We start from the raw sequence: 24,346 nt of genomic DNA on the forward strand, positions 1-24,346 counted from the left end.
GAGTCCTGCTGGAGCGATTGGACAGGTTTTATGTGGGAGAGTTGGAAGCCTCTCATGGAGGCCAAATTGAGGCACCACGTTGTTCGATCATTAACCGGTTCTCCTGACACTTGATCCCCCAGCATCTGCCCTAGACACATGATCCTGTCGAATCCTTGACTCCATCTATAGGAGGGAGGAGGTGACGAGACAAATAGAGCAGATTTGGACCAGGGAGTGGGGCAGGACGGACCGGATCCAGAGGAGTTTGCAAAGGTCCTAGCCAAGTCAAGCAATATCTACCAACAAGCAGCCATACAGGCCAGGCAACAGAGCTAGGAGGAGGTGAGAACACTTCGGCAGGACCTTGCAACCATGCAGAGACTATTACAGGAGGCACCAGGGGATCCCACCCTCCACGCACAAGAGATGCACGTGTAAGAAGCCATTCCTGGCCTAGAGAACAAGCGCTCGGAGTTCTCTTTCCGCACCTCAGTAGCCTTCTGGGCGCAGAAGGGGGACACGATGTGCAGTGAGTTCTTCCAGGTGCACCACCCTCGCACCTCACGAGAGCAAATACGCAGCCTTTCGAATCAGTATGGAAGGACTCGTTCTATCCTAGAACAAGTCGAGGTGATGGAGATTGCCACCGACTACTACAGATACCTTTTCTAGCAGGAGATAGCCTCAACTTGAGGACAACAATGTGGATAGTAGGTCTGGATCACATCCCGTCCCTCGTCACAGAGAAGATGCGACGCTCCCTCCTAGCCCCCTTCACAGAGAAGGAACTAGAGGAGGCTTTCCATACACAGGATGGGCAGAAATGCCCGAGAGAGGATGGCCTCTCTAAGGCCTTCTTCACTACCTACTGAGAAGTGGTGAAGGATCCCCTACTGATGGCCTTCCAGGAGATTTTCACTTTAGGACAGATGCCAGGGAGTCTTTCAACAGGCCTTATCAGTCTTCTCCCCAAAGGGGAAGACCGGTTGGAGCTTTCCCAGTGGAGACCGATCACCTTATTGCCAGTGGCCTATAAGGCACTGGCAAAGATGATTGGTAGGGGACTATGCACCGTACTTCCAAAAATCATCCATGACACATAGACAAGCTTTATCTAAGATAGGAGCATCCTAGACAATGTGTTTACATTCTTTGAGGCAACACAGTGGGCTCAGCACAGTGGGCAGAGACTGGTCGTACTACTCTTGGATTTCGAGAAAGCTTACAACAATGAGTGGCTGCCACGAGGAGATAGTTCGTCAACGGGTGATCTATAACCCCCAGGTCAGAGATCGGAAAGGGGCATAGATTGGCGAGCGCCCCCCCATGCAGTGGGCTGGTTGGAAGGCTAGCTTGGCTTGTACCATCAGGACATGGCGGGAGGTGAAACCAACCTTCCTTCTCGGATAGGGTGGTTTAACCTAATTAAGCACTTAATTACAGCAATAAGCAAATGAACATAAACTGAAATGCTCACTTTACCTTCACCCACAACCAGCCCACCACTTTCTATTTCATGCACGAACTAGCTGACATGTACAGCCATCATGTCTATGATGGCTTACAGAGTTTGAGTATACTACCTCCCTAGGCATGCTCACCTCCATTCTACACACAGCCACTCTCCAAAGCTTCCCACACTCCACACAAACTAGCAAACTCACAAGGCATGGGACCATACCCCAAAACAAACGGTATAATGACTAGTGTAGGGAGCTATACAGACACCTTTGGATCAAGAGAGGACTAGGGTCTATACCGATGAGGCAAGGCCCACAAGTATATGAGGACCCGAACACCTTGTAAGCAACAGGCATATGAGGAGACACAATATCAGGATCTATACTATTTATTCATAAGCAAAGATGTAAGGAGAGCATTAGTGCATCTATAGTATGGACAATCAATGGACCACACAAGTATACAGTGTGAGCACTTCATCTATACAGTGGAATTTTAGCTCCTCTCCTTGCTTTTAAGTTCAACAGGGCTCTAGCAAAAGGCTTCCCATGAGTGGACCATGCATACCATCATGCCTATCCATAAGTCTAAAGATTCCCTAGATCGTGGTAATTACAAGACCATCATGGTGGGCCACACATTGGCTAAGATCTATGGGGTAGTGATAGAGGCAAACCTCAATGCATATGCAAAGAGAGGGAGATTGAGGGCAACAAAACATGTTGGATTCAGATGGGGATTCTCTGCACTTAACCACATCTTTACCTTGAGGGGTATGATTGAGCAAGCTAAAGGAAAAAAAGACTCTACTGCTACTTTGTAGATTTCCGAAAAGCCTTGGATACAATTCCACAAGATAGACTACTACATAGGCGACAAAGATTGGGAATCCCATCAGACATAATCTAGGGCATCTATATACTATACGAGAGGGTGGTATGCAAGGTGAGATGCCCTAGGAGGACTACTAGACATGGTCTCTAGCACCATTGGAATGAAGCAAGGATGTCCCCCCTCCCCTACACACTCTTTGGACTCTACATCAATGAGATAGAAGACCACATCATACAAGGAGGAGATGATGGGGTGGAGATGGTTGGTATATTGGTCTCTATTATGCTTTCTGCTAACGATATTGTTCTAGTCTTTTGAGTCATAGGAGGGTCTAGAACAACATCTCCATCTCCGTCATGACTTTTGCACATAGCATGGATTGATAGTTAATCTTGGGAAGACCAAGATCCTTATCTTCCACACATCAGCCCCAATGAGAAGGAGATCACTCTTCACCCTAGGAGCAAGACATGTGGAGGTTGTGAACTCATGTCTACTTAGGAGCACGTTCACTGCATTGGCCAGGAGATTCACCAAGGCATAGGCAACCAAAGACCACGACTCACACGAGGATACGTAGCATTGGCCATGATGGAGATACAGCACCACCAAGCATACTTCTCGGAGCCCTACACACAAAGGTGGCTATTCGACATATTGGTCACACCAACTGTCAAGATATGTGACAATGCAAATAGACTATAGGGTTTGCAGGGAGAAATACAAAGTGTATACAGCAAATATTGAAAGAGAATAAAAATGCAGAAACACAAGAACACAATGATGCACTAAATCATGCTATGAGAAGAAAAGCTGATGAAGCAAAGCCAAAGCTCAAAAGATGACTGCACTGTCTTGTCTAACTCAAACGGCAACACCTATGGGGAATCTACATAGTGAAGGGAGCAAAACAGAGCCCTCTAGGCAATGGGCTATCGAAATAATCACTGGAAGGTGAAGGACAGCTATCAAGGGAGTAAATCGCAGTCCTCAAGTGCCATCAGAGATGAAAAGGATTATCACCAACTGTCAAGAGAGCAAAGCGCAATCCTTATACACCACGAAGATGGCCTAGAAGCAAATGCAAATCCTAGAAGCCAGAAGGCTGCAAACGCAAATTGTAAGGGTCTCCAAATGATAGAGCACCTATGTGAAGAAAGGTCGCGAGAGTGATGAGAACTGCCAAACACAAAATGTTGAATGGCCTATGATGACACTAGCTAGTGGTGGAGACTAGCCCCTATATGAGGAAAGCTAATGCCTATGACCCTGATTAGCAAACGCACGTTGTAGATGTGCCACTAGATAACAATGATGATGCCAAACTAAAGAAAAGTTGATGCCAATGACCTTGATCAACTAACGAAAGCTATAGATGTGCCGCCATGTGTAGGAAGATGACACCAGAGTGAGGAGAGAAGGAAGGATGCCCACCACGAACCACAATATCTGCCTTCTCTCCTCACTCTGGTGAAGAATGTCAGAGTGATGGAAGAAGACGGGTGAAGAATGACTGAAGTGGTCAAGAAAGAATCAAGTGACGGCTAGGCCTAAGCTATCTAAGGTGACCGGCCGCACAGTGACTAAATGACCAAAATGAGGACCCTAGCCCTATTTGGGGCTGTTAGTGTGAAACCCAACCTAAAGTGAAGAAACTGAAGATGTGGTTTTTCAACACCTCTCAAGCCCAAAAAGAAATAAAGAAAGAGGAGAGAAGAGAGATATGAAGAAGAGGTAGAGGATCCTGAAGATCCAAGATTCCACCTAAAAGGTAACTTATAGTAAGGAACTATAGGCAGGATGAATTGTAGAGCTTGACTCCACCTCGAGAGAGAAGCCACCAGTTCCGTAACTCCATGCTGAAATGAATTCAAAGACCTTGTCACCAAGTCGCGACTAAACCTCCAAGGCCCCAATCTGGGAGGTCTCTCAAGATCCTAGGTATCAATAGGAGAAATGACTACTCAAAGACAACCATTCCCAAAGAAGAACTTCATGATGAGTAGGTGCCCCTTCTAAGGTTGGAGACACAAGAGCCCCCTTTAAAGCCAAAGAAGAAGTGGGAGTCCCCCTCTAAGGGCAAAAACAATGCATCCCTCTTGTTGGGATATAAAGGCCCGGTAACCTCCATGTATAGTACACGCACATTGTACATGTGAACGCACCCTTTACGTGCCCTAAGTATAAATACATTTTATTCTTTGTGTACCAACATATTGTTCGTACACTCTTATCGTCTCGTACTTTCACTCTGCTCACACTCTCTCAAGCCATCACACTCACTCATTCACTCCTGCTCGAGCTACGTCCCTATCGCTTCCAATAGCTGGTATCAGAGCCAAGACTCTACACGCTTCCCAAGATTCAAGCGACAACTGCTAGGCTTGCAGTTTTGCTGCAACTGATTGTTCAACGGGACAACAGGCACACTCGACGCAACGTGAAACAAGCAACGCCAGCTAGGCACAAGCTGTAGGGAGTCGCGACGACCTACAGAGCGAACGCGGGCACGATGGCAGAAGATCACGCGTGTAGGCGAAGCGACCAAGCGTGTTGGTCGTGGGCAAAATGGGCAATGGCACGTGGAAGGGACTAGGTAGCAATCGACGCGGGCGGACTATGACGGCCAGTCGTCGAGTCGTCGGCGGACAGGCCACGCAACCTGCCTAAAGGGTCCACCGACCCCCCCGTGCCCCCACCCGTCAGTTCCTTTGGTTTTAAAATCAAAATTTTCTCTAATCTCCTCATTATCACTTGCCATTGACAGGAGTTCACACGCGAGAAGCAGAGATCACAAATCTTTGAGGATTTGAGCTAGAAATTTGAAACTTTTCCCAGATTTGATATAATTCATGCCTATCAGTGACTTTTGAATTAGAAATTGCAAACATCGCGAGTGGTGACCTCAATTAAATTGGGGATTTTGCCAATTTTGTCAAAATTTTGCATTTTTTGGGTAAAATTTCCTTGCATTGGATCCTGGAAATTTGGGGCTTTTCATGTATTGGCAAAGCTTTACTAAGCTGGGTCAGATTGATTGACATTCATGCAATTTTGGACTTGAAATTTTGGGGATTTGCACAGAATTTGGCAAATTTCTGCATCTTTTGCCCGTGCAGTGGCTGGTTAATGTACAAACAGCACAGATTTATTTCTGGTTGAGGAAAAACAGCAAGGTATCTTGTTGGTTCAGCTTGTGCTTCCACAGATTAGTGCATTTACTCTTGTGTTCGAGATAAAATGGCTGCAACTTCTTCTAGTTCATACATCAAGAGTTTGGTGGAGATCAAACAGTTTGATGGTCATGGCTTTGACCTTTGGAAAGACCGTATGCAGGGCATTTTGTTCCTGAAGGATTGTGAAGATGCTTTGCAAGAAGATAAACCCACACTAATGTCTAATGCAAATTGGGCCACAGTGAATAAAATGGTTGTGGCTTACATAAAGACGGGTGTCACTGATGACATTCTGACAGACATTAAGGGTTTAGACATAGGTTATGCAATATGGGAGAAGCTAAAAACTACTTATGAGATCACCACCCCTGTTAATCAAGTGCATTTAATGCAAGTTGGTAAATATGCGATTGGATGAGTCAAAGCCTGTAGCTGAGCACTTAAATGCATTTACAGGGATTCTAAATCAGCTCAAAGATGCAAACTTGGACTTTGATGATAAGTTGAGGGAGATCTTTTTGATCATGACACTGCCTAACTCTTGGAAGACCTTGGTGGTTTCACTCAACAATAACCCCAATTTCTCATACGATGGGGTGAGGGGTTCTATCTTGAATGAAGAAATTAGACGTGTGTCTAGTGGAGAAGGCAGCAACTCAGCTTATAATGTAAGAGGCAGCGCTGAAAAGAAAAATGCAAATGCAAGGCACAGAAATAGGAGCAATAGCAAAGGAAAGGATAAGAGTGACATTACTTGCTATCACTGTGGTCGGAAGGGCCACAAGAAACCTGATTGCAGGTATTACAAGAAGGAACAAGAGAGAAAGAAAAATGCAGGAGATAAAAAGAAGAACAAAGAAAAGACAGATGCATCGGAGACAACCAAAGGCAAAGAGAAGGCCAATGTGGCCTCTAGTGTGGTCATAGAAGAGCTTTCAAATACAAAGGCTGATGTATTATGTGCAATTGATTATGATGCCCTTGTATGTCACATGCAGAATATGCAGATTACCAAGGCTGATGTGATTGATGCACTCTTGTCAATTGATGATGGTGTCACTCAGACTTGAATTGTAGACTCTGGTGCCTCTTTCCATGTAACTCCTTACTTGGAGTGTTTTGCTATGTTCAATGCATGCAGTTATGAGAAAGTATATCTTGGAAATAACCATGCTTGTAGCATTGATGGGATTGACACAGTACACTTGTCTTTAGACAATGGTCTAGAGCTTGTGTTGAAAGATGTCAGATATGTGCCTGGCATTAAAAAGAGCTTACTATCTGCTGGTCAACTTGACTTGCATGGTTACACTACACCGTTTGGTGGTGGTTTGTGGAAATTGAAAAGGGGTTCCATGCTAATTGCAAAAGGAACCAAGAAGGGCACTTTGTATTGTTTGCACTGTAAAGCTTTGAATGGCAAGTTTATTGTAGTTGCTGAAATTGGTTGTCATTTGGAGTTGTGGCATAAGAGATTAGGCCATATGAGCCAGAAAGGACTTGATGTCCTTACCTCTTTGAAGAGGGTCGATGGAAAAGGCTCTAAACTTGACTTTTGTAATGACTATCAGTTTGGAAAGCAAATGAAAAATTCATTTTACTTTGGTGTCTCTCGTAAGTCCAATATCTTGGACTTAGTGCATTTTGATGTATGTAGTATGCCCATGAAATCATTGGGTGGTGCTGCATGTTTTGTTTCTTTTATTGATGATTGTTTCACGAAGATTTGGGTTTATCCATTGAAAAAGAAAAGTGAAGTGTTTGCTATAACTTTTCATGCATTTGTAACCACTCAGACAGGTAGAAAGCTTAAATGCTAGAGAACTGATGATGGGGGTGAGTTTCACATCTACTGAATTCAAGTCTTTTTGTGACTTGCATGGAATTAAGAGGGAGCTTACAGCTCCTTACAGCCCTTCTTCAAATGGGGTGGCTGAAAGATATAATAGGACTTTATGTGAAAGAGTGCGGTGCATGTTGTCCACTGCTAGTCTCCCTCATGAATTTTAGGGAGAGGCACTCAAAACCGTGGTTCACATTTGCAACCACTCTCCAAACACGCCCTTAAATAATGGCATCCTTGAGCAGGTTTGGTCTCTCGCAAATCGGCCTCATATAACCATTGGTGTGATACTTTTGTGCATATTAGAGATGAGCTAGGAGCAAACTTGACCCAAAATCCACCAAAGGCATTTTCATGGGCTATGGTGATGAGGGTGATTTTGGCTCTACAAAGTGTGGCTACCACAGTCTAAGAAAATTATTCACAGTCGTAATGTTGTGTTTAATGAGGCAAATTTACTGAAAGGTACTTTAGCCTCCAATGAAGACATGAAAAATGTCAAATTTAAGAATTTGCACCCACCTATTACTTCAAATGATGAGCCTCATGATGCTTTACCACAAGCTGAAACTGATGATCAGCCGGTTATTTTTTAGCCAAATGATGATGGACAACAAATAGAAGCACAATGAGGTCATGGACAGCAAGATAGACTTGTTGATTATGAAAATGCAAGTGCTGGTAATAAAAATGAAGGTGATGTACAACATGAGCAACATGCTTAAAATGGCTTACAACAATCAATAAATGCTGAAGATAACATACCTCCAAAGTCCAGATGTAGACCCAATTCTTGAAAATGTAGATCATCGGGTACACAGGTCTACATGTTTAAGAAAGTAGCCACATAGGTATGACCCCTCTTTGCACTATGTGATGCTTACATATGAGAGTGAGTCTCTTATAAATAAAGAGGCCAAGTCATGCAAATTCAGCAGTAAATGGGAGCTAGCTATGCAGAAAGAGATTAAATCTCTGTATGCTAATGATACTTGGGATCTTGTGTCATTGCCCAAAGGAAGGAAGCCTCTTCCAAACAAATGGGTTTACAAAGTAAAGACAGTCGATGGGAAACCCAAGTACAAGGCAAGACTGGTTGCTAAAGGGTATGCACACAAAGAAGGGATGACTTCCAAGAGGTCTTCTCACCTGTTGTGAAGATGACCACTCTACGTGTGCTTTTTGTCCTCACTACTGTATTGAACTTAGAGCTGTACCAAATGGATGTAAAAACAGCTTTTCTGCATAGTGACATTGATGAGGAAATCTACATGAAACAACTCGAGGGCTTTGTAGTTCCTAGAAAAGAGTAGATGGTGTGTAAACTAAAATGCAGCTTGTATGGGCTGAAGCAAGCACCACGGTAGTAGGACAAGAATTTTGACACTTTTATGCTCTCTCATGGGTTTACATGTAGCCATGCATATCATTGTTCGTACATTAAAAAGGATACAGATGGCAGCCCCATCATACTTGTTTTGTATGTGGATGATATGTTGCTAGCTAGGAAAAGAAAGACCAGCTTGAATGCTTTCAAAGATCAACTGAAATCAGCTTTCTCCATGAAAGATTTAGGGAATACAGAGCATATATTGGGTGTCACCAGGTGGTGATACTTTTTACAATTGGTTTTATTATTTACTTATATAAATATTTTATTTTTCTTTTTTTTTTGTTGCTTTTTATCCCCCAGAGTTCTCTTGGAATAAGCAGAATCTTTGCATGGCCAGAAGAGGCAACCATTGGGACAAATATTGGACTAATGGTTTGTTTGAGCCTTAGGAGGACCAGTTCCATATTGAATGGACACTGAAGAATAGAATGCTAGTGGTTTGGGATTGTGTGCTTAGCCACTGGAGATGGTGCAAGACAATGAGCCTGGCCAAGATAGAAGATGCACATGTGAGAATGCTCATGGAATAAAAGTCACTGTAAAAAACTGAGCCACGTTACACTTTTGATGTGGTTACAATGATAAAAGTTGCACAGAACAACTTGAGGAATGTAGGGGTCACCATCCCTTAAATTTAGGGAGTTACTATTTTTGGACCCTAGAATCTGTTCATGTCATTGTCTTCATTTTTACACGAGAATTAATTCTCTGGTCAATGCCGAGGTCAAATTTTGCACTGATCATGGAGAATTTTAGACCGGAAGGTTTAAATGGGAAAATATGCCATGTGGCACAAATTGCCAAAAGAGAGAGAGAGAGAGAGAGAGAGAGAGAGCATTAAAAAAAACGTAATAGGCATAAGGAGCAGATGGGAGAATAAAGTTTTGAGGAGCTAAGGGCAGATTGCTGCAAGAAAACCAGCCATGGAGAATACTTCTGCGTCTTTGACTCAAGCACGGAGGTAGAGCTTGCTCCCTCTGATCACCTCTCTCTCTATTCTCAGAAGAAATGCTTTGCATGAAGGATTGATTCCATCGAAGGTACAATTCTATGTTTTTCTCTGCACATGCTGAATTGTAAGAACAGTGGACTTTGCTCATGCAGAATAAGAAAAGTGAACTCTGCTCATGCTGAATCGTAAGAACAGTTAACTCTGCACATGCTCAATCGTAAGAACAGTGAACTCTGCTCATGCTGAATAAGAACAGTGAACTTTGCACATGCTGAATCGTAAGAACAGTGAACTCTGCTCATGCTGAATAAGAATAGTGAACTCTGCACATGCTGAACAGTAAGAACAGTGTGCTGGACAGTAAGAACAGTGAATTCTACACATGCTGGACAGTAAGGAATGTTGATCTCGACATGCTGTACTATTCCTATGCAGCTGGGATTTACTTAGAAGAGATGAAAACCAACTGTTCACAGGTTATGTATTTTGGAACATTACCATTTTTGTAATTTTCTATCTTTTAATTGATAAAGAAATATCGAGAGGGACGCCGGTCTTCGGGGCCAATCTAGTGTTGAGCGAGGAAGAGAGGTCTCTGTTTATGTGTGTGTATTTAAAGTCCAGGTGTTAATTGAAGGAACTACCACTTTATGTGAGTCATAGACCAGTTGCATTGGGCATGAGGATTCGCAGGGATAGAACGCAGAAATTGATGTTCTTATCTCAAGAAAAGAACATTGAAAAGGTACTGGACAGATTTAACTAGGCTAAAGCTAAGCCTTTTGGGGTACCCTTACCTCCAGATCTTAAGCTTAGTAAAGCCAGCAGCCCAAAAGATGATGTAGAAGCCAATGCTATGAAGGGAGTCCCTTATGCATCAGCTTGTTGTTGAGAAACCCTTCACCCTTCACCCGCAGTTTGCGTTTTTGCGTTTTGCGTTTAGGGTTTGCAGCCCCAAAAAGGGGCGCCATCCTAGACTGACTATGCCTATTTATAGGCCACTCTCTCATTCATTCCTTACGGCTGATTCATTTAATCCGTCACCTCTTCTCTCCAGCCTCTCCACTACCCTCACACCCCTTCAGGAGGACATTTCGGTTCGTGGTTCGTGGCTATCTTCATCATTTTCCTTGTGCTATGGCACCCTTATTCCCTTGTATCACATTCACTCCATGATTCAGAACTTCATCATTCCATTCATCAGAGTTTCTTCTCTCTTCTCCTCTTCTCCATATTTGGCGAGTTCACTCTGTGTTCCTCCCCGTGAACCCTACTGTCTCGCTAGTACGTGATCTTTTGACATGGTATCAGAGCTGGATCTGCTCACCTAGCAGCGAAGATCCTCCACTCCAGTGAATGCAAAGACTAGTGGCGGGTTTGGCTTCCACTTCTCTTCTTCCGCTGCATCAAAATCTCGTTTTTGCAAATTTCAGGTGTTTCAGCTTGCTGCCCACACCCCATTCGCGGAGGACATCTCAGTCGAAGTTGTCCATTGCTGTCTCCATCAGTTGGCGCCTGATTTCCAGCCCTCTTTACGCAGTTTGGAGCTGATTCCCGCTAGGCGACTAATGTTTTTGTGCAGACGTGCTGCCGTACAACCTGCCACATCATCACAGTCCTACTGCCTGCGTTTTTAGTCTTTCTCTCTCCTGTAGGCTGTCCTGCCTGCGTTTTTAGTCCTCTCACCTGCTGCCTACGTTTTTAGCTTGTGTTTTTAGTCTTTCTCTCACCTGTTGCTTATGTTTTTAGTCTTTCTCTCTCCTACAGGCTGTCTTGCCTACGTTTTAAGTATTTCTCACTCCTCACCTGCGTTTTTTTTTTACTGGTTGCAACCTCTTACTGCTGGTCACATCCTCCTTCCACTGGCAGCTCACTTCCAGTCCTTCCACCCCTTGAGGCAAACATTGCGGTTCGTGTTTCACACTGCCCTCACACCCCTTAAGGCGGACATTGCGGTTCGTGGTTCATGGTGGCTGACCTCTTCCTTTTTCAGCAAGGCACACTGGATCCATGGCTTCTTTGCCCATAGATGACTAGACTATTGGGTGCTCCTACTGTGGCATCACCGGACACAACATCGATGCTTGCCAACTTCGACCTTTGCTTCCCATCCCCCCCGGAGTATATGCATCTTCCACCAGGCACTCCTTGTGCCATCTCTCCTTTTTGGGCCACGGAGATCGTTCTGCATCGGCTATCAGAGTACTATGCTCAAGGCAATAAGGTGCATCTGATGCGCACTAAGTCCTTTCGAGCACATGGAGGATCGATTCGCGCTACGATCTCTTGAGATCGTCGCAATGTCAACGACAGTCTTCTCTCACCTATTTTCGAGTACTGTGGCTTCCACAACCTACGGATCTGCAGTCCGCTTCATCAAGAGACAATGATTGTTTGATACCGTCTCCTCGTCAGTCTGCTCCTTCGAGAGAGAGTGGCTGCTCGACTCCTTTCTCTTCTTCGGCTACCCAGTCTGCTCCACTGAGAGAGAGCAACCGTTGCCCACCTCTTGCTCATTTTGAGCCCCATCCTTCCCCACCCTTGACTCCTCAGGTTCGAGAGGCCATCTCTAGGAGCTCTTCGACACCCCAGATACCTTCTTTGGCACGATCGGCGGCACTTCCTTTGTCATCAGACATTTCGGAGTCCGTGATCCATGAGTTTTTGGATTCCCTATCTACTTCAAAGGGGGATTCAAAGGGGGATGTTATTTCTTTGCCCTCAAAGGGGGCATCTGCTTCTTCTTCGACTTCAGTGGGGACCCCTCCACCTCCCACCTCAGAGGGGGAATCTACTCCACATGAAGTTCTTCACCCATCCTCTACTTTCTTGGGGTGGCTGTCTTCGACTAGTCATCTCTTCTACTGTTACCTAGGATCTTCAGGTGCTGCCTAGATCGAGACCTCAGAGGTTTAGCCGTGACTTGGTGACAAGGCCTTCGTATTCCTTCTAGCATGGATGCACAGAGCTAGTGGCTTCTCTCTCGAGGTTGTGTTTCGGGTTCTCCAGTTCAATCTATCTACTGGTCTTTACTGCAGGTCCCCTTTCCGGTGGAAATCTTGGATCTTAGGGATCCTCTACATCTTCTTCCTCCTCTTATCTTTTTGCCTTGGTCACTTGGTTAGCATGGAGCCACCTCCTGAGATCGAGTACGGGTATATCATTATGGTTCTCGGCACCACACAAAGTCCGACATTCCTCCTATGCATTGCATGTTTTCATCATCTTTGTACTAGGGCGCTTGGGCAAGTGAACAATTTCCCCAAGAGGGACACTGTCCAAGTGGCACCTACTGCATGAGCATTCTTCAGCATGTAGCATTGCATCTCCATCTCACTCTTCTCTTGTTCCCCTTTTTGGGCCTGAGAGGGGGTGTTGAGAAACCCTTCCCCCTTCACCCGCAGTTTGCGTTTTTGCGTTTCTGCATTTTGTGTTTAGGTTGCGTTTAGGGTTTGCAGCCCCAAAAAGGGGTGTCATCCTAGACTGACTATGTCTATTTATAGGCCACTCTCTCATTCATTCTTTACGGCTGATTCATTCAATCCGTCACCTCTTCTCTCCAGCCTCTCCACTACCCTCACACCCCTTCAGGAGGACATTGCGGTTCGTGGTTCGTGGTTGTCTTCATCATCTTCCTTATGCTACGGCACCCTTATTCCCTTGTATCACATTCACTCCATGATTCAGAACTTCATCATTCCATTCATCAGAGTTTCTTCTCTCTTCTCTTCTCTTCTCCATATTTGCCGAGTTCACTCTGTGTTCCTCCCCGCGAACCCTACTCTCTCGTTGGTACGTCATCTTTTGACACTTGTGGCTCTCTTATGTATGCTATAGTTGCTACTCATCCAGACATTGCTCATGCAGTGGGAGTTGTTAGCAGGTTTATATCAAATCTTGGCAAAACACATCGGGAGGCTATCAAGTGTGCAGACATGGCAAGTGCCTTGGACACTCGGAAGTCCACTAGCAGGTATGTGTTTACAGTTGCTAGTGGGGCCATTTCTTGGTATTCCAGGTTGCATAACATTGTAGCACTAAGTACTACTGAAGCTGAATACATATCAATTACTGAAGCTTCTAAGGAAGCTAGATGGTTGAGCAAACTTGCAGAGGATCTCCGCATGTCTATGGTTACTGCAGTGTTAGGATGTGATAACCAAAGTGCTATGTATCTGGCTAAGAATGCCATGTATCATTCACGCACAAAGCATATAGATGTCCGATATCACTTTATCAGACAAATTTTGGAAGATGGTCTAATTACATTGACCAAGATCAAAACATAGAACAACCTTGTAGATATTCTCGCCAAAAGTCTAAGCAAGGCTTAGCATGAGCATTGCATATGACTAGTAGGAGCTGGTTAGAGGTTCACTTTGGACCTTTCAGCGGGAGGTTGTTGGGATAAAGGCCCTTTATTCACCTCCGTGTATAGTACATGTGTATTATTTATTTGTACATGTGAATGCACCCTTACGTGCCCTAAGTATAAATACATTTTATTCTTTGTGTACCAACACATCGTTGGTACACCCAAATCGAATCATACTCTCTCTCTCTCTCATACCCTCTCTCTCTCTCTCTCTCTCTCTCTCTCTCTCTCTCTCTCTCTTCTCGATTTGTGCGTGTCGTCCTAATCTTCTCTGTATCGTTCCAATTTTATCAGATATCTCCGAAGAGACTCCCTCTATCTCTCTCTCTCCATTGCCCGTCACAGCCACGCCTCATCTCTCCCCGCCCATCTCACCTCGTCTCGCCCCGTCCTTCCATCTCTCTCTCGCCCCGCCCGTCTCGCCACGCCCCGTCCGTCTCGCCATCTCGCCCCGTCCGTCCGTCTCTCTCTCTCCGTCTCGCCCCGTCATCGGTCCATCGGAGGGAACCATCATCACGCCACGCTCCTGACATCACGCCACGCTCCGTCCGAGTCTCCAAACCTCTCTTCCGTATCCCCAAAATCCCCAACACTCCCCGTCTAAGTCCACTGGAAATCGGACGCCCTCTCGTCCGACTCGGACACTGCCACGTGGACTAAACTCTCCGAGTCTCCACAATCAGACGACGCTCATCCGAGTCTCCGCCCTCATCCGACTCGGACACCAGTCCCTCGTCCGAGTCGCACAATTGGACGCCCCATCTCCACGTGACCACGCGCCTCGTTGTCCGAGTCGCCGGACCACGCACGCCAGCCCGCCCCGGCCATCGCCCTCCCTGCTCCCTCGACAGGAGCAGTCGCCATCTCTCCTCTTCTCGCAGACCCCAGCCTCGGCACCCATATCACCCCACCGCCACTAGCCCTGCCCATACCCGACTTTTCCGCCACCTCCCACCACCGCCCATCATGCATCCGCAACCACAATGAGGCAGGATGCCCACATCCCCTGAGCAAGCCCCGGAACCGTGAGGAAGGGATGGGCTCGAACAAGACATCCCCGTCACCAAGCAGCCGCACAAGGGGGGAGAAGAATGAGAAATACTCAGCGATTTGGAGCAGCATTGACAAGGTGACAGACTACCACACAAGGAAAGGCATGGAGGCCCTCCGAGATGTATGCAAGGCGCATGACCAAGACATTAGCAACATCAAGGAAATCATGGCAGCAATGTGCACGGAAACTGCACACCAAATCAAGGAGGAAATAAGCACGAAAGTGCAAGAATGGAAGAACGAAATCTACGCCGAGATCACATCACACTTCACCTCCTGGAAGGTGGACATTGAAACGTCCCTCCAGGACAGAAACAGGGTGATCGAAGAATGAGGCACGAGCTCGATGAATATAGAAACTAGTTGGACCTACTCAAGAAGGAGGAAGGAGAAATCACTGAAACAACGCTCACCAAGGTGCAATCCGAGATCAACGAGCTGAAGACACAAGTAACAAAGAAGCTCAACACGTGGGCGAATATAGTGAAACAAGCACAAGCCGAAGTGGCCGAGAACTCCAAATGGATTGAGGTAGCCAAGAAGTCGCCAACAAAGGAGGAGTTTGTGAATGCAGCACTGGAGGAGGAGAAAAGGAGAAAGCTTAGAGCGCTCCACATCTGGGTGGTCGAATGGAAGGAAGGGGATAGCCCCCTGGCAGATGCCCAACAGATATGTGGAAAGCTGGGAGTAGAGGACCCTCAAATAGTGGAGAATGCATGGCATGTAGGGAAAGACCTCACCAAGGGAAGGCCTCTTATCCTCCAATTTGCCAACTTAGAATCCAGATGAGACTTCCTCTCTAAAAGGACAGCTCTAAAAGAGGAAAAAGTCTACCTGGAGGATGATCTCACACCCGCACAGGTGGCACACCGTAAAGAATGCATGCCACAGATCCTGGAGGCTCGCAAAGCGGGAAAATGGGTAGTATACAAAGATGGTCGGGTCATCATCACAGATAAGCGCCAATGACGGGGCGCGGCCTATGAGACCCACCTGAGTTTTACAGTGTGACACTACAACGGAGCTATGAAGACAGATGCAAGATTATTCCAGGAGACCTTCACCGGCAAGGACATCGTCCTCTACACAGAAACCCACCAAAGCCCAGGCACGTACTTACCAGAAGTGAGGGGATATAGATGGGAGATGGCATGCCGCCCTAGAGCCCGAACAAAAGAAGGGACCCGAGGGTCCGAAGGGGTGGCTGTGTTGTACACGGAGGAGCTACAGCCCATGGTGCAAGTCATGCGGAAAGATGAGGAAGCCCGATTCATGTGGATTCGGATACACATAGATCGCCCCCGAGACATATACATGGCGGTGTGCTATTTCCCACCAGCACACTCCCCATACGCACCACAAAAGGGCGACCACTGTACGAAGATATCATGCACTACTCCAGCTTGGGGGATGTCGTGTTGGCTGGAGACTTCAACGCATGCACAGCACAAAGGCAGACCCCCTTCTTCGAGAGCGAAGACCACATGTACAAAGAGATTGCACCGGAGGAGATAGGACTCAACCGGGCGTCACAGGACACAGCTGAGTGCACCAAATATGGCGAACACCTACTGGCGTTAGGGGGGGCACACGGACTGGCCATCCTCAACGGCCTCGACAGATGGTCCGGGTCGGATGCCCTCACATGCTTCCCACACAAGCACGCGGCCAATTGCATCGAACGGGGAGCACATGGAGCACCCACACAGAAACTGGGAGCAAGTACAGTGGACTATATCCTCGGCCCTCTATCACTTATCCCCGACGTCCAGTCCTTTAAAATATCATCTCGCCCACTCACAGTGGCTGCCGACCATGCATACCTACAATTTGACATAACCTGCAGGTATGACCTAACCCCCCCAACAAGCAACCCCCCAAGATTCCCCAGGTACCACTTTACCAGGCTAACTGCGAGCGCATACTCCGACCATCTCTATTGGAGCCTGCAAGAAATGAACCCCCACGCACCCCTAGAGGAGGTCACAGCACAGTTGGCGGGCACACTACACACCTCAGCTGCCGAATACTTCCCCCACACATCCCCCTCCCCCCACCCCACCCCTCCGAACAAGAATGTCCCACAGAATAGCTGGTACGACGTAAAGTGCAGGGAAACCCGGCTCCGTCTTCAACAGGATGAAGCATGGGGAGTACACACGCATAAACAGGCACGCTTGATCTTCCGTCGCCTAGTGTGACAGAAGAAACGAGCCTACCTCTCCAAAGTGGAAAACGAATTCTACCAGCTATTCTTAGGACAGGACAGCAAAGAGGCATCGAAGGCGTTTCAGGAACCCCGAGCCTAGACGCCCATCACCTCCCCGAACACTTGGCACGCATATGCAACCTCACTATACCAAGTATCCAAGCAACCCCAGCTACCCCGGCCCCCAGGGAGCAGACCCGGATCATCCACATTCTTCAACACGGGGGGGGGGGTTTCGGGACGCCATTGACAGACTCCAAAATGGCCGTGCCCAAGACCATGAAGGTTTGGTAGCAGAGCATTTGACCCATGCTAGAGACATACTGGCACCCCTCCTAGCACACATGTTCAACAGAGCCCTATGCGAAGGCTTCCCAGCCAGTTGGTCAGCCAACACCATAATACCTATCTTGAAGGCCGGAGACCCCATGGTTCCCACGAACTACCGAACAGTCATGGTTGGCCATGTACTAGCCAAGCTCTATGGATCCATACTGGACCACGAGATAAGCAAGTGGGCAGAGCAACACCAACACCGAGCAGCAGGACAAGCAGGGTTTAGGAGGGGGTTCTGCACCCTTGACCATATCCTCACACTGAGAGCCATCGTAGAGGAGGGCAGAGCACATGGAAGACAGGTGTACTACTGCTTTGTGGACTTCCGCAAGGCCTTTGACACAGTTCCACGAGCGAGGCTCACGCACAGACTACAAGAACTGGAGGTACCAACCGAAATATGATGGGGGATACTGGCACTATACGAATCGGTAACGGGCCGAGTTCGGGCACCGAGAGGCTGTCAAAGGAGATCACCAGCACCATCGGAGTCAAGCAGGGATGCCCACTCTCGCCCACCCTATTTGGCCTCTACATTGATGAGATCTCAGAGTACATAGATAGATTGGGCGAGGAGGGATCGAGCCTGGGAGGGACACTGATACCTATCTTACTATATGCGGACGACATAGTCCTCATCTCCAGCACACCCGAAGGGCTGCAGCGCCAACTGGACGCACTACAGGCCTTCTGCCAAGACAAAGACCTAACTGTGAACCTGGGGAAAACCAAGGTCATGGTGTTCAACATGTCAACCCAATGGCTCCGACGGTCGGTACCCCCCTTCACATACGGTGGAGAAACCGTGGACGTGGTCCAAAGATATGTCTATCTGGGGATTACATTCTCTGGACCGAGATTTACCCTGAGAAAAGCCGCGGAAGATAGACTAACCCGAGGCTATACAGCCCTTGGGTCAATGGAGAACCAATGTGCCCGCATACAGTTCCAAGAACCTCGGACAAAGCTCTGGCTTTTTGACACCTTGGTCACACCAGCCCTCCTGTACGGGGCTCCCATATGGGGGTCCAATCTCTACCATACGCGGAGGGCGCCACAGGATCAGCCACTACCTAAGGAGGAGGCCACCTATGAGGGATGGGACCAGATGGAGAGACCCCTAATACTTATGATCTCACGGATGATCCGAAGCAAGCCCTCTGTACCACACGAGATCATCCGCGCAGAGCTGGGGGCACCGCCCCTCGTGGCTGAGGCCCTCTTCCAGACCGTGACCTTCCACCGAATATGGGACCTGCCCCGGCACCGGTACCCCAAACTCGCCTTGAAGTCATCCAAACAGCTAGCAACACAAGGGGACACTGAGTGCTGGTATGCCCGAACAGAGACCTGGCTACGGCTCCATGGCCTGCACATGGACCACCTCCCCCCACTACAATACAGCCTAGACTGCCCACACCTGGAGCTCAGCCGAGAGGAGGTAAATCACATCACCAGAATGGATATCATCCACACAGACACCGCCAGGACATGGGTGACCCCCACATCGGAACTAGGAACCAAGAAGGCTTTCTACCGAGAACACTTCCTGCATATCTCCCCGGACGGCTTCATCACCCGCCCAGGCTACATGGACACACACCTGTCTCACGGGGTCAGAAGTGCCATTGGACAGATCCACACGTCCTCACACCAACTACAGGTCGAAACGGGCAAATACGGGGCCAACCCCCTCCCCCCAGAAGACTAAATCTGTCAACTCTGCCATCTCGAGCCAGAGACAGAGGAACACTATATCTGTAGATGCCCAGTGTACTACGAAATCTGGGGACGCTTCCACTGCCTATTCAGCGAAGGATTCAGACCACTCTCCAAGGTGATGGAATTCAAAGACCAGATATGCCTGGGGCTCTTTCTACTGGAAATACGACACCACAGAGACCACCTCCTACGAACCACGGAGGACAGACAAGGAGCCACCAACCAACGCACACTCAACGACTTCTACCAAATACCAGCTACCCTCCCCACCACCGAAGCCCCACCAGCCCAACCGGCCTCCCGACCCCCGGGGACCACCTTAGAAATAGCCACAGCGAGAGGTAAAGCCCGGCGACCATGCCCCGCCGGCCCCCGTCCCCGCAGAAGACACTAGTCGAAGATACAAGGGATACTACGCCGCCATCGGAGGGCCCTGCCCCGCCGCTTTAGCCTCTCCATGCTGGACCGACCCATGAGGGACATCTTAGGATGAACACACCAGGAGCTGTTCCACACCGCACTGGGAGTACCTCTAGATTGTATCTAGTCCAGATATCATCATTTTTATACCTACTCAATTTAGTTCAACATAGCATAAATGTTAGCTTCACTGGGACTTTTGAAATCACCCAGACATTTGTATGCAACATTTTAGTCTCATAGGCCAACTTGGCCTGTTGTAGACATTAATATAACTCTCTCTCTCTCTCTCTCTCTCTTCCAGCTACTAACTCTTCCAACAATCTCAAGCTTCTCATGAAGTACTGCCTTCATCTACTTGACCATCTTGGCATGGTCACCTATCACAATCAAGTCATCCACATAAAGGACAAACAACACACAACCTCCACCTAAGGTATGAACATAAAGCTCAGGGTCAGCCTTGGAAGGCTGACATCCTAATCACTCTTGGAGAAATGAGTCAATCTTCTCACTCCTAGCATGGGGAGCCTGCTTGCCTTCCTCAACCTATACATCTTACCATCAAAAGAACTGAAGCCTAGAAGCTGCTAAACATAGATCTCCTCCTTCAACTTCCCATTCAAAAATGCAGACTTCACGTCCAACTGATAGACCGGCCATCTCCTATGGCTAGCCAAGGCAATAACTACACAAATAGTAGCCATCTGAGCTGTAGTGGCAAAAGTATCATGGAAATTGATGCATGGGCGCTATGCAAGACCTTTAGTAACAAGGTGGGCCTTGTACTTGTCCAACGTGCTATCATTGCGCTACTTGGACTTGAACATCCATTTTGACTTCAATGTCCATCTTATGAGAAGGCTTAGGCACAAGATACCAAGTGTCATTCCTCTCAATCAGCTCTAGCTCCTACTCCATCGCTCTCCGCCAATGACCATGCTGTAAAACCTCCTTCACGGAGGTGGCCTCCCAATCCAACATGGCACGAGTCATCAAACAGTAATTAGTGTACACAAGCTTGGTGTGATGTGTCTCATTTCTTCGAGAACGTCGTGGGCCATCTTGTGGCTGCCACTCCTCGAGGACCCCCCCTAAATCCTTGCATCATGAAGAGTATCACAAGCCCAACGAGGAGGAGGCCAGATCTCTCCTCATCGCTCTCCATTTGCTGAAGTCTCTAGAAGGTCCATCGACTACTAGAGCTTAACCGGTGAGTCCGATGGTTGAGAAATAAGCTTCTCATCCGAATAAGAATCCTCAAGAGGCACAACTCCAAAGGGAAAGTCACTGGTGCCCAACTATCACCGAGATCTCCAAGAACACGGTATTCCTCACCCCCTTTGAGGTTGGAACTTCCACGAACCGAACATCAAGCCTCATGTAGACATCTCGCTTAACAGGATCATACAATCAATAACCTTGAGACTACAAGCTATAGCCCACAAAAACCACCTACATAAGATCAAAGTACTCTTCAAAAGCTACATTTTGACATGTGCCATGTTTCACTTGGATACTTCTATTAAAAGATATGGCAAATTTTGTTCAACAAGCTCTGCTTTTATAGCAAGTTGTCCTCTCATTCTTGAGCTTATTTCTTGAAGACTTATAGGCTCCAAATGTATATAGCTGAGGCTTACCTTCACATCTTCATTTCAGTCAATATATCTTCAATCTTTCATCCATTTTCATACTTTGTATAAATGAAATTAAAGTAGTACTCTATTTCATCGATCCTTTCCAACCATTGTAAGTTTTTTTTTCTAGGCAAAAACCTTTCGAAAGAAGGAATGAATTGTAAGAATCTAGGAAGAAGATATATTTTAGTGTGGAATTATTAATTATACCTTGTCACACTAACATAGGTATAAAAGGGGTGAGACATGTCAATTTTCACATCTTTGGAATATTAAAACATTTATTGTCTCTTACCTCACCTTGTTCATAACTTCTATGGCTTCTCTCTTCTTTCCTAAATTTCTAGTCTTTCTCTCTCCTCATCACTATTTTCTCTCTCCTCTTCTCTTCTTTCTCTCACTTCTCAGTTATCTCCTTGACATACACATGTAAAAATAGGGTTGAAGTATAAAAAATAGACCCATAGAATACTTTCTTCATCATCAACATGTCTTCAAATTTAACACACTGTGTTTTCGGGATGTGCACATAGGCGTCACACCCAAAAACCCTAAAATAAGAAACATCTAGCTTAAACCCAAAATACGCTTCATAAGGGGTCATACCAACCATAGCGGAAGTAGGAGATCGATTAAGAATGTGGACTGCAGTAGCCACAACCTCAGCCCATAGACACTAAGGTGTCTATCCATGCTCCATCATGGTATAGTCCATCTCAATCACATTGCGATTCTTCTGCTCCAATATGTCATTCTCCTGAGGGGTGTTTGTGTGAGCAAACTCTTGGTGGATACCATGATCTACACAAAAATGAGCAAGCTCGTTAGAAACAAATTCTCCACCCTTATCAGACCGTAAGGTCTTTAGTTTTCGGCCCGATCGGTTCTCCTCAAAGAGCAACCAATCTGTAAAGTTAAAGAAAGCCTCCGACTTCAGCTTCAAAAAATAAGCCCATATCATCCTGCTATAATCATCCACAATTAAATGAAATACAAGCTCCATTTAACAAACTCCATTCTCATCAGCCCACAAAGATCAGTAGAAAAAAGCTCCAAGGGTGTTGACGGCTGCCTCAAAGCCTTGTTGGGAATAGCATCGCAAGTTTGCTTCCCATGGATGCAGGATACACAAGGCTGCTGGCTCACCACAATATCTAACAAACCTCAAACAAGCTGCCCCTTAGACGCCTTTCATATGTAATCATAGTTGAGGTGGCCAAACCAAGCATGCCAAAGCTCGACTGTGTTTGAGAGGTAAGAAGATAAGAAATCAAGGCAGAAGAAGACCACATCTTACAGACCTTATTCTCCTCATACACAAAAGCAAGGACCTATCTCGATCCACAATAAAGAATCTGTAAAGAATCCATATCAAACTCGACCAAGAGGCCGAGGGCACAAATCTTGTAAAGTAATAGTAGATACAAATCTTCTATTCCAAGGCTGGTACATAAAACACCTTGGATGTATGGGCACCACCTTGCCCATATGGAATAAGATACATGTTACCCCATTCTTGAATAGGGATAGAAGAACTATTACCAATGAGAATCTAGCCATGTGAAGGCCACAAATGAGCAACACATACTGAAGGAGTCATGTGTCGTGAGGCACCACTGTCAACAATCCACTCCCAAGTGTATGGAGCCGTCAATGGAGCATCAGAGGCGATCAGGGTCAATGCCTCAACCACCTCCAAGTGGAGAAAAGCAGCTGATGAGGGAGCAGCCACTGCTCCGAAATCCTTTGAAGATTTCTCCTTCTTCTCCTTTTCCTTCTTCTCCTTATTGGGGCAATCCTTCTTCCAATGACCTGTCTTGCAACAGATATAACAAGCGAACTCCTTGTCCTTATCCTTCTTTAATTTGTCCTCCTCCTCCTTTTGGTCCGTTCCATTTTTTTGAGAGGACTGACCTACCAAGGCCTCAGATTTAGAAGCATCGGTCCCTTTCAACTGCTCCTCTTGTTCCAAGACCATAGGAATCAACTCCTCCCAACAAAAAGTCTCCAACCACCCTGAGGCAATCAAGGCAGAATAAAAACCATTGAAACGAGGCAATAACTATGAAAGAAGAGTTATCCCCATGTCTTCAGAAGTGATCACCTTCCATGCGTTTTGTACCTGCATCTAAAGGTGCCTCCACTTGTTAATATGCACTCGCATAGAAGATGTTGTTGACACTCATGATCCTCATCTGTACTTCCAAAGAAACTCGTTTCATGACGATCATGCAATTATACATCTGATCAAGCTCTAGCCATATCTCTCGAGCCACCATCAAATGCTCTATATGAGAGATCACAATTGTAGTGCATGAGAGAAATAAAGACGAGCGGAAGTGAGCATTTAGTTTGTCCCAATGTGCCTGAGCCTTTACCAACTCCAGCTTATCACTTGAAGAGAGTCTAGACTCGTCTAGCGAAGTAGGACAATGGATAGCCTTCATAACAAGCTCCGCCAAATCATAGGACTCCAAGATGGCAAGCATCATAACCTACCAGATGCAGTAGTTCTTGCCATCGAGCTATTGATCTGGCAAAAGAGTCGGTAACACGAGCATTTTCCGGTCCATGATTGCTTGAAACTCTGTCTCAGTTTTTACCTCCAATGCCTACACAAAACACAAAAAGTAGTCCCCCTCCGACTGTGTAAATATAGCTTGCTAGGGCTCTTCACCACTTGACCCACTCCTTCACTGGCCAAAGGCAATGAAAAGGTAAAATTTGCAATTGAAGGCCCAAAATACAGCCTTTTTCCTTCTCAAATAGCAACAATCAGTAGCAACTTCAGCAACTCTACTCCTTTCTCACACACCCACACTCGCCTCAGACTTGTTTTGATGGCGGCCCTCCTACTTGCCCTTGAATGCTAAAAACGAAGCCTTGTGCCGCACTAAAATCTCCTCTTCAAGTAGCTCCACCCGTGGTTAGTCCTTGAATGCTCTAATAC

General features: G+C 46.6%; 1 protein-coding gene and 1 pseudogene across 4 annotated transcripts in view; both read right to left on the minus strand.

Annotated features, from left to right (window-relative positions):
* The window catches only part of RECA1 (recA DNA recombination family protein), a 67,140-nt gene that overhangs the window by 12,272 nt on the left and 30,522 nt on the right, over positions 1-24,346 (minus strand). The gene's annotated exons all lie outside the window — the stretch shown is intronic.
* On the minus strand, positions 14,241-14,326 carry LOC148039455 (U6 spliceosomal RNA; annotated as a pseudogene).

The sequence above is a fragment of the Lygodium microphyllum genome, chromosome 2, assembly GCF_053477565.2.
Source record: "Lygodium microphyllum isolate KBCC chromosome 2, Lygodium_microphyllum_v1.1.10, whole genome shotgun sequence".
In the NCBI taxonomy this organism is placed as follows: domain Eukaryota; kingdom Viridiplantae; phylum Streptophyta; class Polypodiopsida; order Schizaeales; family Lygodiaceae; genus Lygodium; species Lygodium microphyllum.